At 41.8% G+C, this 10,322-nt stretch overlaps 1 non-coding gene across 1 annotated transcript; it reads left to right on the plus strand.

Annotated features, from left to right (window-relative positions):
* The first annotated feature begins 202 nt into the window (after positions 1-202).
* Positions 203-273, plus strand: Trnag-ccc (transfer RNA glycine (anticodon CCC)). The gene has a single exon. It is a non-coding gene; the product is annotated as a tRNA-Gly (tRNA).
* Positions 274-10,322: the final 10,049 nt, after the last annotated feature.

Genomic DNA, 10,322 nt, shown 5'->3' on the forward strand with positions numbered 1-10,322 from the left:
AAGGTATTTATTTGCTACTAATGAATTGCATACTTTGTGGTTTGTAGCATGGAACAGAAGTGACATAAGAAATTATAGTTAAAACTGATTTCATTTTTTTAATGTGTAGAAAAGTATCACGACAAGTTAATAACATTATATAAGCACGTGTTGTTTTCCAGGATAACTTTATTACAAAAAGAGATATTAGCTTGCACTAAGTGCGCCGCTGGTGTAGTGGTATCATGCAAGATTCCCATTCTTGCGACCCGGGTTCGATTCCCGGGCGGCGCAATCTTATTTTTTTTTTTTTTCCTTCTTCTTATTGCTCTGGACGATTGAGAAATGACAGAAGAAAAAAAATATGTATACAGTTGTGCTTGTAAAGAAAGACTACTGACGATGATGTAATCTGGCGTCTTGTCGGTTATGCTGTTCAAGTAATGCTGACAAAACTTTCGTTGTGAATGCCAATAATGATACCATCACTCGCTGAAGAACAACGGCTGCTTTCTTTTATGGACAATTGTGGTAAATCAACATTATCATGGTTGACGATGACCACAGATATTGTTCAGAGTAACACTAATGGTTTATTCACATGACATTTAGTATCACAGCAAGGTGTTTCAGCACCGCCACAAATATTTATTGCTTTTCAAGATGCTGCACGAGTAAATTCACAAATACACAGTATAATGATATTTGACAAACTTGGAATTACTGAAGTTTCATTAAGGATGAACGGACATCAAGAACCATCCGAAGATATAGTATTGAATTTTGAACATAATCATATTGCACGTGCATATATCATCGCTTAATTACATTCATGGGACGTGATCAAAATGTTGATTCCGGTCTACAAAAATCAAAACTAGATTTTACAACACTGTATCCGATTTATTACTTTTCGCTGAAACACATGGATTTAATCAGACAATCTGTTGTTGATATACATTTTCGAGCTCGTGTGACAAGAGGAGCTATAGCTAATTACAGAGCAGTCGCAGTTATACTCTCAAATAAAACAATGTTACTTGAAGGTTTTGGTGGACGAATGAGAGTTATTGATGCCCCAGTAGAAAACATGTAATTAAATCACTCATGATATTTATAATGTCATATCATCATGTAAGCGTCAGTCTGACTCCTGGTCAGATTTAAAAAATTATAATCAGTATCCCAAAGGAACTGTGGAATAAAAATGTCACTAAAAAACATCAGATCACAGGTCGTCAAAATAAACTATCATTGTCAGAACGTCAACCCAGGCATTTAAATGACGCCAAACAATCAAATAAACCAGGCGTTAAACTTAATCTTTCTGCGAGCGCCATTTAAGATTCAATTAAGACTGGCGGTATATCTCTACTTCTTGCAGCTATACCAGCGTTAATAGTGACACAATGACAGGTAAACTCAACACGGGTGGTAACACCGCTTTAAGAAAACTAACATCCGATGAAGATGCCATAACCAAAACAATATACAGACAATAACTATACTACAATAGATACCAAATTAACAACGCTGCGATCTGAGTATGACGTTCATGTTAACATGTTTTCAAATCTTCGTAGAAACTTTCAAAAACTCAATCAAATCGCATATAATTTCTTTGGAAGTCCGTTGTTTGTTGACGTAAAACTCTCTGAAATTAACACAAAACTTGGTGATATTAAAACAGCTATGTCAGACATTGAAACGATTAATTAACGATTAGGTGTTATCAGAGATTCTAAATCATTTTCAGAGCTAATCACGATAGCGCAGAGTAATTTCGACGATATTAGAAAGAAACTAGAAGATGTAATCAGTGGAATTCCTGATGTCGTCAAAGAAATTTAATCTGATTAAAATTCCTCACAAGCAAATCATCAACGTGGTATACACAGTATCATCAGGATCATCAACGTGGTCACAGCAAAATAACACGTATCAAACATACCGCGGAGTAACTGGTGTGTATTGGCTGTCTTTGTTCAGCGGTGCAAAGTTTAGTATATTTACCATGTATCTCTGGCGTATTCAACCGCTTTTTTTTTCTGGAACCGTGTCTATTGTGTTAAATAAAGAAGACGAAGAAACATTTATGCTGGAATCATCTGGTAAAAAATTAACCACAGCGGCTTACTGGTGGTGTCTGGAATTTGTCGCTGAAACACCTCAATTGATTACTTAATAACTAAAATATAATGAGCATTCCAATTAACGTTCAACGTTTTAGATACAATCAAGCACTTGAATGGCAAAATAAAATAAAATAAATTATTGACGAGCATACAGTAAAAGTATAAAAAAAATATCGCAGACGTGTAGTTATTGTTGACATAATCGTGTATTCGGCGTCTACAGTTATCGCTGGAACCGGCGTATTGTTATCAACAATAACAATGATATCGGCAGCAGTTGTAACAATTTGTGTTTCAGCTGCAACAATAATTGCCGATGTTCTTAATATCATCGCAAAAAAGATATGTACTTGTACAAACATGAAATTGCATGATTATTTAATAAAACTTCACGCATGGAAGTAGTGAAGGGGGATACTATAGCCTCAATGGGAATTAGCATTACAGACACCCACCCACCCGACACTATAGCCTCAATGGAAATTTAACATGGAGAAAAATTGTGGGACACTATAGCCTCAATGGAAATTTAACATGGAGAAAAATCGTGGGACGATATAGCCTCAAGGGAATTTAACATGGAGAAAAATCGTGGGACTGTTGAGCCTCAAGAGGAATTGAACATATGAATAGGGGACTGTATAGCGTCAAAGGAATTTAAACAGGGTGGGACTGTATAGCGTCAAGGGAAATTGAACATGGAATTTTTTTATTTTTTTTTAAATTTTTTAAAAAAGGGTAGGCAATCGAAAGTCATTCTCTTTTCGAGAAATGTGGGTGGCCCTGAAAAGGGCCTTTGGGTTTATGTTAATATTAATATTAACATAGATGGCATCTGTCACATCTTCTTCTTCTTCTTAAACTCCTTCTAACTGCAGGTCCATACACAAGTACCCTCTTGAGACATCCTTGTCTTTCTATGTAAACTCTTCTCATCCATAGACTAGTATCTGTCCTATCAACAACAGTCCACTTGGACCGGACATACATGAGCATGTCCGTCCTAAACATCATTGAAGACACAAGGGTGGATGATTCAACTGTGGTCCACATCTTGAGGCGACGAGAACAGGTGAATCAATGCAGTGAACTGCGCTTATTTATAGGGACAGAAAGGATTGAAACGGATTGAGTTCATTCACCAATCCGAACACGCGTTACAAAATTCAGTCAGCCCGCATCCAATCCGAAGAGAGCAGTCTGTGACGTCACGTGGTCTATATAGATTCGCTAGCGCCTATGTGCAGTCAATCTATGTGACAGTGATTCAACATGACGGAAACTCAGAAAACGATCCATTGGGGTGCACCAGCAGTGGAGACCACCCAAGGGAACCCGGACTTACTTTCAGAAGAGGTGAATTGGGATTTTGTGGATTTTCATACCTCGCAAGAATTTGTTCCGGAACCTTCGTTACCTTCTTCATTACCGCAAGTGGAGAATTTTAGACAGAGACAGAAAGAAGAATTGGAGAAATTTATACAACGACAAAAGGAAGCGGAACAAGCTTTTCTCCCACAGCAACAGCAGCAAGAAGAAGATGTAAGAAAAAAACAAGAAGAAGAAGTAGCAGCAAAGAAACAAGAGGGTGAAAATCAAACGGTCACGGTACTGTTGGACATTTTAGCGGAGTTAAGAAGTCTGAAACAAATGTATCAGACTTCTTTATTACGACCGAAGAGAATACGACCTTCCCGAGCTAAACACGTTAACCCTGTGACTAAGCCTACCTTACCACCCTTAGTGATTTCAACCCAATCATCATCATCAACAGTACGCAGTCCAGAAGTAGGCCTTGGCCGTGACAAAGGCTTAAGGCAGTTAAAGTTGACTGCTTAAACTCACCCCTACACCAAAAAAAGGCCCTTTTCGGGGCCAACCACGTCCTCGAAAAGAGATAGCCTTTCAATCTGCCAATAACTCAAAAATCAACAAACAAAAAAAAAAACATTTTACCCCTATAGTACGTGTATATGAGTGCGTGAGTGTAGCTTCTTATTTTAAAATCAAAACTCAAAGACACTTACCTTATATAATTAATTTATTCTTTTATCCATAGTTACAATCCAATTCACAATTCACAACAGAGCACTTTCAAAAATTCATAGACTTCTTCTGTCTCACTCTTTAGTCTCTCTGTTTTTTCAACTTCTTCACCGTCACAATCTTTTCATCCTCTTCCTCACTTTCTTCCCTTCTTCTTTTCTTCTCCTTTTTCTTTGCCTCTTGTAAATAGAATTGTCTTCTTTCTTCCTCTTCTTCCTCTGAAGAATCCCTCTCTTCTTCTGAAGAATCCCTCTCTTCTTCTGACTCCTCTTGTTTCTTTTTTGGGCAATCTGGAGACCAATGTCCTTTTTCTTTACAATAATAACAGGTATCTTGATTTTTGTCTTTTGTAGCCCCTTTTTTTCTTTTTTGACGGTCTGGACACTCTGAAGACCAATGCCCTTTCTTTTGACAGATATAGCAAGTATCTTGACTTTTATCTCGAAAGGAAGGAGAGTAGTCCGTCGGCTGGTCTGAAGAGAATTTTCTAATGACCCCTCGCAAAGCTCTGATGAAACGTTCGATTTGATTAGTCTCTTCCATCGTTGTGCTCGGTTAGAGAGTAAAATGAATAGTGAAAGGACAAGACACACACCCTTTTATATACGCTGGGCTGCCATGACTATAAATTAGTCCATGGTGTTTAAACTTTAGTCATTTGACGTTTTTTTACTTAAGATGAAACGATCCTATTCATTCGAGAAGAAAGAAGAAGAAAGTAAGAGGCAGAAACGTGATCTATCGCCTCGTACCAGGGCTGAAGTCTTGGCACAAATTTATGCCAGTGATTTTGAAGAGGACATGAGTGAACCAGAATCCGAACCCTCTAAACCAAGCTCGCCACCCTTAGTCAACCCTGAAAAATACTATTCCATTCGAGAGACGGAAAAGCGCTCCTCTAGAAAATTTAGGACCACGGCTTACAAATACACAGTGAAGTTTAAAGATTTCAAGGCTGAAGTACCGTTAGAGAAAGCAGAAGAGTTCATCACTGAGGTGTGGGATTCTTTGCTCACCACACTCAAGCGACAATGTCAACCCAAAGAAGACGATCGCTTGAGACTTTCCATACAACACGACGGTTTGAAATCCCCTGTTTGGATCGAGTTTAGCACCCCTGCAGAATTGACCGCTTCCAAAGTCATGGACAAGATTCAACACGTGCAACAATCCAATGACCAGTTTGACATCAACGATGGAAAAGCCACACTGAACATGACCCACGTCTCTCCTCCTCAAGGGACCGGACGCAATAAGGTGTTATTGGTGAACGAGCTTCGCAGCATTAAGCGTAGCCTCGTCCAAATTCACAATTCTCAAGACCGGATGTGTTTAGCCCGAGCCATCGTGGTGGGACGAACCTATGCCAACAAGAACGACACGACAGAATGGAAAAGAGCCTGGAAAACTATTCGACAATCGGACCGAGCCAAACAACGAAACGAAGCAGAACTCCTGTTGCAACAAGCTGACCTATCCAAAGACACACCCTGTGGCATTCCTGAGATGCAAAAATTGCAAGATGCCCTAGCTCCACGATACACCTTGAAAGTGCACCCTCAAGAAGTGCGCGGACCTCTGTTGTTTCGAGGCCAAGACTTTAAGGACGGAAAATACATTCATGTCTATTATCACGATGACCATTTCGATCCCATTACCAGTATCACTGCATTCCTGGGATACGGTTATTACTGTGAGAAATGTGACCATGGTTATGATAATCGAGAGCAACACAAGCATTGCGGATTGAAATGCTCAGGATGTTTGGCCTCTCCACCCTGTCTGAGCGAAGGACCAGAGCCTTGTTCAACTTGTCTGCGCACGTTTGTCAGCCCTACCTGTTACCAACAATATTTGAAGACGCAAGGTTCACAGCAGAAATGTGCTTGTCAACTGCTGAGATTGTGCCCCACGTGTGGACAAGGCATACGTACCAATAATGCTAAGGCACACGTATGTTCAAGAAAGAAAAAAATGTCACATTTGTCATCACATCGTGGACTTGGAACACCAATACTACGTGCAAAAATACCAACCCCCACCAGAGAAAGAGGACGGTCACAAGAAGAAAGGCAATTTCATCTTTTTTGATTTCGAATGCATGCAAGAGACCGGCATTCACATTCCTAATTTCTGCGTGGCTCATCGAGCGTGCGAAAAGTGCATTCAAGAACCTATCTTCAGTCATTGCCCTCACTGTAGCAAGATTCCCGGAGGGCGTGAAAAAATCTTTCGAGGACCGAACACGTTAGCCGATTTTGCCGAATGGATTTTAGACCCCATCGACAAGACGTGGAGCCAAGAGGACATCGAACGTTACGGAGATTGTCATCGTCATGCCACGGTGATGGCTCACAATTTCTCCGGATACGATGGACAGTTTCTTCTCAGATACTATACGGAACAAGGCACCGAGCGTCCTAAAGTCACTTTGAACGGAGCCAAAATCATTTTCATGCAAGTGGGACAAGTACAGTTTAAAGATTCGATGAGTTACTTGGCCATGCCTTTGAGCCGAATGCCTAAAACGTTTGGAATGACAGAAATGGCTAAAGGGTACTTTCCACACTTTTTCAATACGGAAGCCAATCAACACGCCGTACTGCCCCATTTGCCTGAGGCTCACTATTACGACCCCGACAACATGCGTACCGAACAACGAGAAGCTTCTACGCTTGGTACCAGACTCACGCCTCCGACCCTTTCGACTCTCAGAAAGAAATGTTAAAGTATTGTCGTTCCGATGTGGACATTTTACGGCGTTGCTGTGGAAAATTTCGAGAACTGTTCATGGAACACGAAGGGGTCGATCCTTTGAAAGAAGCTTGCATCATTGCCAAAGCGTGTTCATTAGTGTATCGACAACGATTCATGCGTGAAAACACCGTGGCTGTCATCAGTCCTCAAACGACCCACTATGGCAAACGTCAATACTCGGTCAAAGCTCTACGCTGGTTACATTACTTGTGCGACAAGGAAGACAAGTGGATTCAGCATGCCCGTAACGGAGGGGGCGAAAAGACCATCGGAACGTATTCGGTCGATGGCTGGGACTTAGAAAACCCCAAGATCGTGTACGAGTTTAACGGTTGCTTATTTCACCGATGTCCCGTCTGTTACCCTGAAGGATACCAAGTGGTGGAAATGTGGGAACACGAGTACGATCACCGTTTGAAAACCGATCCCGAATTTAAACGCCTCGTGGAAAGTTACCAGTTCATGAACCCGCTGAACCCAACGGATAGTTTGTACGGAGGAAGGACCAATGCCACCTGTTTGCTGTACCAAGCCGACGAAGAGAAAGGAGAAGAAATCAAATACTTGGACGTGTGTTCGCTGTATCCCTACGTGTGCAAATATTGTCGCTTTCCTGTAGGGCACCCACAATTGTTCACGGAAGACATCGACCTGAAAAACATTCGACAATACGAAGGTCTGATCAAGTGTAAAGTTTTGCTTCCGACAGACTTGTACCATCCCGTCTTACCTCACCATTGTCAAGGCAAACTGATGTTTCCTTTGTGCCGTACTTGTGCCGAAACGTGCAACCAAGACCAGCCTTGCCATCACACCCAGGAAGAACGGGCTTTGACGGGAACCTGGGTCAGCGTAGAATTGTTCAAAGCTCTGGACATGGGATACCAACTGTTAGAAGTGTACGAAATTTACCACTTTCCCAAGACACAACAATACCACAAGGATGACCCCAGTCAGAAAGGCATTTTCGCCGACTACGTGGATGCCTTTTTGAAACTGAAGCAAGAAGCCAGCGGCTATCCTTCCTGGTGTCACACTCCCGAAGACCAAATACAATTCAAAGAGAAATACTATGAACAAGAAGGCATCACTTTAGACCACATCGAGAAAAACGAAGGCAGGCGATCGTTTGCCAAAGTGATATTAAATTGCTTGTGGGGTAAAATGGCACAACGACCGTGTTTACCCAAGACGGAATATTTGACCGAACCTTCCCGCTACTTCCAGATGATTCACGACAAAACCAAATACATGAAACACGTGAACGTCGTTCGCGAGGATTTGATCTTGGTCAATTACGAAGAAGATCTGGACTTTGTACAAGACGACCCTTTTGGAAATGTCATCATTGCGGCTTACGTGACAGCTCATGCTCACTTAAAATTGTACGAAGCTTTAGAACTGTTAGAAGAACGCGTCCTGTACTTTGACACGGACAGTTGCATTTACATCTATCACCCGAGTCAACAGCACCCTGACATCGAAGGAGACCGTTTAGGAGCCTGGACAGACGAGCATCCCGACGACAAGATTCTAAGTTTCGTCAGTGGCGGTCCCAAAAATTATGGCTACGAATACCGGGACAAACAAGGAGAAGTGCACACGACGTGCAAAGTGAAAGGACTGACTCTGAATTATCGTACCAGTCGTGTGGTCAACTTTGGGGTATTGAAAGAAGCCTTGCAATCGGCAGAGGATGCAAACTTTAAAGTGACCACCTATCAACCGAAGAAGATTGTACGTTTACCCACTCACCACATCGTCAGTCGACCCTTGGAAAAAGTCTATCAAATCGTCTACCAGAAGCGAGTGCGACTTCCCAATCATTTCACCTTGCCGTATGGACACGTCGGTATTGGTCTGTATATAAAAAGGAACCCTAGGAAAGATGGACAGTTCATTGGGACTACCAAGACCAAGCGAACAAGATGAATACTTTCAGAGAAACACAAAACAAGTTGTTTAGAAAGGCACAATTCAAGTGTGGGGCTTCTGAAGTGGAATGCGATTGTGAGCCTTGCGATGGGTACGATGCTGTACGTTGTGACCTTAGCGATGCCGTAAAGCATCATGGGAACTTTAGTGTCACTACCCCTATCATGGAAAGTGATGCTGTGCGTGTCAAACCTGAGGGATGCGAAAGTGATGCCGCTCGTCCTCTTGGACATTTTACTGGGTTTCGTTTTAAAGGAGAATGTCCACCTTCACGTCTACCCCCTACGGATGTCATCTAGCCCTGAGCAAACTCCTGTTCATGTCACCCAACCCTCATCGAAACGAACCTGTGAAAGACGAATATTCGTTTCCTGTGCGTTTGTCGGAATACTGCGACTTTGAAAATCGTCTTCAATCGTGCAAAGGAAAATGGCCTAAGTATCTGGGAGGCCCGACCCCCGAAGAATTAGCCAGAGCCGGATTTTTCTACTTGGGCGAAGGAGATAAAGTCAAGTGCTTCAGTTGCGGTGTGTCACTTCACCACTGCGAACCGCTTTATTCGGCCTACGTAGAACATGCTCGATGGTCACCGAATTGTCATTACTTACCCTTAGTGAGACCGAGACATTGAAGTAACTTACCATAATCTGTTCATGGATACTTTACACGAGAACATTTTGGGCTTGCCTGTGGAGTTGAGAGAAAGGATTTACCGAGAGCTGGTGAAAATACAAGTCAAACGTAAAGAAGAATTGCATCCGTTACGTCACCAGATCTTTAACCACTGGTACCTGAATGGTATAAGAGGACTGATTCGTCAGAAATTCTTTCAGTGGTCAGACCTTGTTGAACACTTTCAGTTTGTGAATGATGGATTAGACGTTCGTAATTTTGGTTACTTCGAGATTCACCTACTGCAACGTATTGAGGAAGACGAGTTAAAGGATTACCAACATTTGTTACGTGGAATCTGCTTAGCGGAAGACGAAACATCTAGACAAACTCTGACGTTTCGGTTACAGTATGTAACATTTAAATTCCCTACTGGAGAACAAACATGTTTAGTTAGAAATTACCTTTATTGCTTCCGAAACAAAGAGACTATAAAATCAGGCTGCCATGCCACGGATTATGTCACATATTATTGAACAGATTCCGTGGAAGGAACTCAATGAGCATATTCAAACCGTGGATCATTACCATCGATTATTACAAGAACTGTATCCATTCAATTTGGGTCGACAAGTGGTGTGTGTCTTAGTGACTTGTTTTCTGGGATTTCGTTTACCAGCCGATTCTTTGTGGACTCTTTACGATCAGTACTTACCACATCCCCCATGGCCTCAAATGGTCACGAAAAACTCCTTTTGCTCAAAGCCTTGCGTTTTCATCTGGATACTTCTCGACCTCAACAGGAAAAAAAGATTCGTCAACTTTTAGCTACCCAAGACGTGTATGACGATGTGTGTG

The sequence above is a fragment of the Sinohyriopsis cumingii genome, chromosome 2 (genome assembly GCF_028554795.1).
Source record: "Sinohyriopsis cumingii isolate HCF-2022 chromosome 2, ASM2855479v2, whole genome shotgun sequence".
Classification (NCBI taxonomy): domain Eukaryota; kingdom Metazoa; phylum Mollusca; class Bivalvia; order Unionida; family Unionidae; genus Sinohyriopsis; species Sinohyriopsis cumingii.